Source organism: Mizuhopecten yessoensis, unplaced genomic scaffold (genome assembly GCF_002113885.1).
Source record: "Mizuhopecten yessoensis strain PY_sf001 unplaced genomic scaffold, ASM211388v2 scaffold11169, whole genome shotgun sequence".
Taxonomy (NCBI): Eukaryota; Metazoa; Mollusca; class Bivalvia; order Pectinida; family Pectinidae; genus Mizuhopecten; species Mizuhopecten yessoensis.
In genome coordinates this window covers 1688388-1695324 of record NW_018408914.1, presented here as the reverse complement: position 1 = coordinate 1695324, position 6937 = coordinate 1688388, and the positions used below count along the sequence as shown (strand labels likewise).

At 32.3% G+C, this 6937-nt stretch overlaps 1 protein-coding gene across 1 annotated transcript in view; it reads left to right on the top strand.

The window, feature by feature from the left end:
• Positions 1-819: 819 nt before the first annotated feature.
• The window catches only part of LOC110467315 (acetyl-CoA carboxylase-like), an 82020-nt gene continuing 75902 nt past the window's right edge, over positions 820-6937 (top strand). Inside the window, exon 1 of the mRNA XM_021524404.1 lies at positions 820-924. The gene's annotated coding sequence lies outside the window, so the exon portion shown is untranslated. The remainder of the gene's footprint in view (positions 925-6937) is intronic.

Below are 6937 nucleotides of genomic sequence, written 5' to 3'. Positions count from 1 at the left end.
CATATATTCGGTCAGTTTTTAACTCATACCATACTGGCATTTATGTATTACTGAACTATGGTTTCTTCGTTTGCGAGCATGTGGCACGAATCTTTTGTGCAGCATCAATTTTAATATAGATTTTTATATATATACTTTGTTCTGTACGTGCCAAGTTGTTTTTAATTACTGCATGCTGTGATTTTATTCTTTTTCTTGTCTGTGTGAGTATAAACCTTGCTATATGCCTGTTGTTTGTTGTAATAATAGCTCTACAGAGCTATTGTTCCCATTACAACATATACGACTCTAAATAAAAATTCTTGTATCTTGTAGTATATACTCGGAATCGATGCAATATATATATATACTATATTATTTTCTTACATACGTTGTACCAATGTACATGTACATTTGTATGCTGTATACGTCTCTGACCAGTGATCTGCTGACGGTGTTATAACGAATAATGACATACTTACAGGACTTATTTGCACATTTATAATAGACCAGTTTCAGACTATGTCCGCAGGCTTGCATTTAAAAAAACATGAAAAAACATATGCTGATGTAAGGTGTAGTGATCCTCCTCCTCCTCCTCCTCCTCCTCTTTGTTTACCAGAGACGCATAAAACCAGTAGTAAACGATGTGTCTCTGGTATTGTCTGCTGAATAACCGAACTACTCGGTAGTGAAGCGGTCGTAAATATAATAGCCCAACCAATACATCTGTAAAGCCGTGATGGTATAGAATTGTACATGTTACCATTTGGCCCCCGTGATTTGTAAGAAAAACAAGCGCTCAGGTGACGCGACACCAAAGCAGCATATTGATCCGGACTAAGATCTGCCTCACGCCACAAAATAGAAAACCGGACTATGTAAACCCAAATGCCGAGTGTTATTGATAACATGACACAGGAGAGGTGATATTTATAAATCAAGGTATGTAAGCTGTTTTAATTTTTGAGTAACAATGTATCCTTACATATTTTTACCAGCAAACCAGAAGCTCACTTTTCTACAAGAAAACTGTTTTAGTGTGTACAAAAACGAAATGCATAAAACACGAGTCAAACAGCTGAGAGGGAGTACACGGTCCATTATTGAGCATAGAACGATATGTGTATGGCAATTACACTTTCATATATATATATATGTAGGCTTTCATCAGGTTGGGCACAGCGACGCATATGGGTAATAATCCTGCATTCGGGTAACAGTTACCAATTTCAGTAATAATTTTATTACTGAAATGGGTGATAAAATGAAACAAAAACACACAAAGTTCTTTTACACATAAAGAACAAAAATGGGCGTCATTCTTTCAACAAGTGTTTAAAAGAACTTTGTGTGTTTTTATTTCACTTTATTCCCCATTTCAGTAATAAAATTGTTACTCAAATGGGTAACTGTAACCCAAATGCAGGATTATAACCCATATGTGCCATTGTGCCCAACCTGTTCATCGGATCTATATTTAAATGACAATATCGGTATTCCATATTATTTTNAATCCTGCATTCGGGTAACAGTTACCAATTTCAGTAATAATTTTATCACTGAAATGGGTGATAAAGTGAAATAAAAACACACAAAGTGCCCAACCTGTTCATCGGATCTATATATAAATGACAATATCGGTATTCCATATTATTTGGGAACTCCCTTGGCTTTCGAAGATTGCTTCGCATTTGCGAGACTTCTTTGTATGTTTTGGTTGAATGAACTGAGTCATCCTCACTATATATATACCAGCTTTAATATTGAAACTGCTTTATCTATTTTTTATTATAAACATTTTTTTTAACAGTTTTCGTTTATCCAATTGAATTCTTTGAACATTCGACGGATCAAAAGCTGCTTAAAACACGAATAAATATCAACCAGCAGACGTTTATGATAAAGCTGTAAATACTATAGTCCAAATTATTCTGACGATTTATCGACTTTTTTTATATCGGTCTGTCGTCGATTAACGCAGAACTCCGGCCCTCTATAATATACGGGGAAAAAAGCAACCCACGCCTGGGTCGCTCTTCAAACTGACATTTTAGAAACAAATTGACACTTTCACACACATGTTGCACATGTATCGAAAGATCTATTCTTTATGCGCTAGGTGGTATCAATAACATGTTTCAAAGATCATTACGAGCAGTATTTTCCAACGTTTTCTATACCAACCCATGTTTTTAATGGAAATTTGGGCATGAGCAATGTCACATGACTTGACAAGATCTCACGTTACCGAAGGTATTTGCCAACGTTATGATGTAGGCCGGCAAGATTTTAGTCACGTGGCATTAGAAGGCGGGGCTATCAAAAAACTAGAGTAAAACAGAGTAAGTTTGAAAAAATATGTTTTTAGTGATTGTATTGGTTGTTTGAGGCATGTAATTTATGTTCATCTTGTGCATAAAGAATAGATCTTTCGAATAAAAAAAAATATTCAAACATTTTCCACCTTTTATGTAGTTTCATGCATAACAATATACAATTATATTGTAATAATAATGTTACAATTTAATAACAACAACATTGCAAGTCTTCATTACTTTATCAGTTTAATTATAATTTTCTCATAATAAGTTAATAGAATTCCAAAATCTTTGACTGATAATGTTGCCGCTTAATTATTTCACATGTAGGGTTTAAATTGTTCAATAAATCTACAATCTTGTTATGGTCTTGTATACAGAAGAGAATTCCACACCTTCATGCTTTACTTATGCAAATATGAACTTTAACTCATTTAGTTTTATCCTGATGTTATTCATTACTTTTTGTTTCAATAGTGAACTCATGTAATTTCTTTCCAAAGATGTTGTAGTAGAAGTTTTCAGGACAAGTTATGTAGTTGTGATTTTTTTTTTTATAAAATGATTTAGCATATGAAAAAAATTGAAATAGTATCTAAATTAACTTAACTATTTATCATGTTAGTTAATGTTTGTGTAATGGTCAATTCAGTTGATGAAGCTTCATCATATTGTGTGTCCAAAAATGTGTTAGCCACTGTGTGCTACAGACCTGATTATAATTCATCTTAACAAAGATTTACAAACTTATTCCACATTTCACATTATTTTAGGTATTTAGCAAATAATTTGATGTTTGTATAATTTTAGAACTATTTCTTTTATTTTGTGCTGAGGAAAGTAATAGTGAACAGTAATTTTATTTCTGCTGTAAAGCTGGAGGGCAATTTCAATCTTTCAAAATTTAATTAACCTGTTGTTATTATCATACTCCATAAAAATTCAATTTGAGTTTAAACAGGTACGATTTTAATTATGTATGCCATATTTAGCACATGTATAATACACTAAGAAGAGCCCCATTAGAATGTGGAAATAGCTAATCAGTTGAACAAAATGTTTGATATCTGAATAATTTGCTGTTCAAAGTTGATCACACATTTCATTACATGCAGCATTGCTGATCATGATGGCAAATTAAAAACATGTATCGTTTAGAATAATCTTTGGGTAACCTTTTCAAATATCAATATGAAAACATCATTCACATTTTTGTTAATTTAGACATTTTAAATCCTAAAACCTTCTTAAAGTGATGATAATTGGTGAGAACACATACTTTTTTTTGGTATTATAATTAGGAAGAGCATGATCAAAATTTTATAAAAAAAACATGATTGAATTTCAGTAGTGTTCTAAGAAGGGTGTTCTGAGTGTTATCCAAATGACCAGGAAAGTCGAATGAGAAAACAAACCATCAGATTATTATCAATCCCTTTGCTTTGATATTTAATCATTTAAGAGTAAGTCTGTCATGCAAAATCCTGGTCAGTTTTAATGTTGACCAAAGAAGTAGTTAGATTAGTCCAAAAGGTCGTTTAAACTTTTGAAGTATTTGTACAGTTAGATTAGGACCCATCAGTGCCAATGTCTTTCAGTTTTAACTCATTTTGTTTCTAGATGTCATAAAATGATGATACAGATTTTGTGATGAAAGGTTTATTTCTGCCTTTTTTATCAATATTATCATATTGAATGATGTGATTCAAATTTCAGGTAACACTTAAGCTTTTTTCAATGTTATGTGTTTGATTACATGATGATGAATTTCCACAACTTCAAGTTGTCCTGTACCTGTCCTGATGTTAAAGTATACATAACATCATGGTAGATATTGAGATAAAACAAAATAGATGTGTTCAAACACCTCATCATCATGATTATCTCTTAATTTTTTGCCTTACTTTTTATGACCAGGTGTGGAAAAAAGCTAATTGAAACACCCTCCCTAACTGTCAATGTGTATTAATAGATTTTTATCATTCAACAGGTAATATACAGAAGTATGATTTCAAGACCATAAAAGGTCACATTATCAAGTCAGCAAGCTAGGTGTATGTAATATACTGTACAAGTAATTGTTTTGTATTGTATTCAGAAATATAGAGAATGTGTGTTGGTATCCAAATGGTGACTATAAACATATTGCAAAAACCAGTATCACTCATATGGTCAATGCACATATGTATGTATACCAATATATGTGCTATATGATATACAGGTGAACTGGTAGTACACAGGTAAGATCAGTCTTGTTAAATGGCTCCATTACAAGGGTCATTAAGTTGTCACCTGTCTATTAGATGTGTCTACTATATACATATACCATGTACATGTGCTGGTCAGCAGACACATTCAATTCATTTATTCTGGAAGCCTTATATATTACGACTTATAAGCTACAAAACACAATTCACTGACCTGACCTGAACATAGGTGTATGGTCATCCTTTATTACTATGACCGACAGATGACAAGCTATAACAGTACATGACAGGTGTATGGTCATCCTTTATTACTGTCATGTACTGTTATAGCTTGTCATCTGTCGGTCACAGTTACAAGTAAGAAATAATCAACAAATGTGCATGAATTATACTAATATAGTGGAATACAAACCAGTGGTGACAAATTGTTGAAAAAAATAACAAAAGAAAACCTTTCTACTTTGACCTGTATTAATTATTTTTCTGACATTTCTAATCAAACATGAATATTTCATACTAGTTGGTTAGGTGGTTTATATGCCACAATTAAATAAAATGTATGTTCCTGTTTATAGCTCAATGTTCACTCCATATAATGTGGCCTGACTTAAATAATCTACTTATTAAATAGATTTTTTTTTTATTGGAAAAACTGTCACCTAATGCCGGTGTCTTCCTTGCTGCTGCCTTGTTTTTCTGGCTTGTCCAGTAGTCCCTAGTCTTCCGATACCTTTACATGTATAGAAAGGCCTGCACACTTCATATACTGTAGAAGATGTTCCTAGATAATTCAGCAGACAATCAACACTGGACACTGATGTCATATTTAGTGTGATCCAGATGGAAAGCTGAATTCTTTTTTTGTGAACATGATCTTCAAATATATACAAACATGCATGATAAGCATGCATGCACATTGCCTCGCTCAACAAAGCTAATTTATCAATTTTCAAAAAGCATTGGATGTACATGAATTGTTGGAAAGTAATATACACATACTGATAGTTTATTGTCCAGTAATGCATGTCTATTAACCAGTGAGAAAGGGGCAGAACAATGCTGATGTAGATATACATAGAATTAACAATACTAATGTGGATATATGTAGAATTACCAATACTGATGTGGATATACGTAGAATTAACAATACTGATGTGGATATAAGTAGAATTAACAATACTGATGTGGATATACGTAGAATTAACAATGATGATGTGGATATACGTACAATTAACAATACTAATGTGGATATACGTACAATTAACAATACTGATGTGGATATACGTACAATTAACAATACTGATGTGGATATACGTAGAGTTAACAATACTGATGTGGATACATAGAATTAACAATACTGATGTGGATATACGTAGAATTAACGATACTGATGTGGATATACATAGAATTAACAATACTGATGTGGATATACGTAGAATTAACAATACTGATGTGGATATACGTAGAATTAACAATACTGATGTGGATATACGTAGAATTAACAATACTGATGTGGATATACGTAGAATTAACAATACTGATGTGGGTATACGTAGAATTTACAATACTGATGTGGATATACGTAGAATTAACAATACTGATGTGGATATACGTAGAATTAACAATACTGATGTGTATATACGTAGAATTAACAATACTGATGTGGATATACATAGAATTAACAATGCTGATGTGGATATATGTAGAGTTAACAATACTAATGTGGACATATGTAGAATTAACAATGCTGATGTGGACGTATGTAGAGTTAACAATACTGATGTGTATATACGTAGAATTAACAATACTGATGTGGATATACGTAGAATTAACAATACTGATGTGGATATACATAGAATTAACAATGCTGATGTGGATATGTAGAATTAACAATACTAATGTGGGTATACATAGAATTAACAATGCTGATGTGGATATACATAGAATTAACAGTACTGATGTGGATATACGTAGAATTAACAATACTGATGTGGATATACGTAGAATTAACAATGCTGATGTGGATATATGTAGAATTAACAATACTAATGTGGATTTACGTAGAATTAACAATACTGATGTGGATATACGTAGAATTAACAATACTGATGTGGATATACGTAGAATTAACAATGCTGATGTGGATACGTAGAATTAACAATACTAACCATTTAGCTTTAGAAATTAATTTAAAAAGCACTTGTCAGGTGGGCTTGTATAAGCAGTTTCCAACTTTACCGGTCAATGTGCTTATTCCACCAGTTTTATTAGGTCACCTGAGACAAAATCTCAAGTGACCTATTGCGATTGCCTTTTGTCCGTCATGCGTCCGTAAACAATTTACATTTTCGACTTCTTCTCCAAAACCCCTGAACCAATTTCAATGAAATTTTGCAGGGACCTTCCATGGACAAAGGTCAACAAAAATAG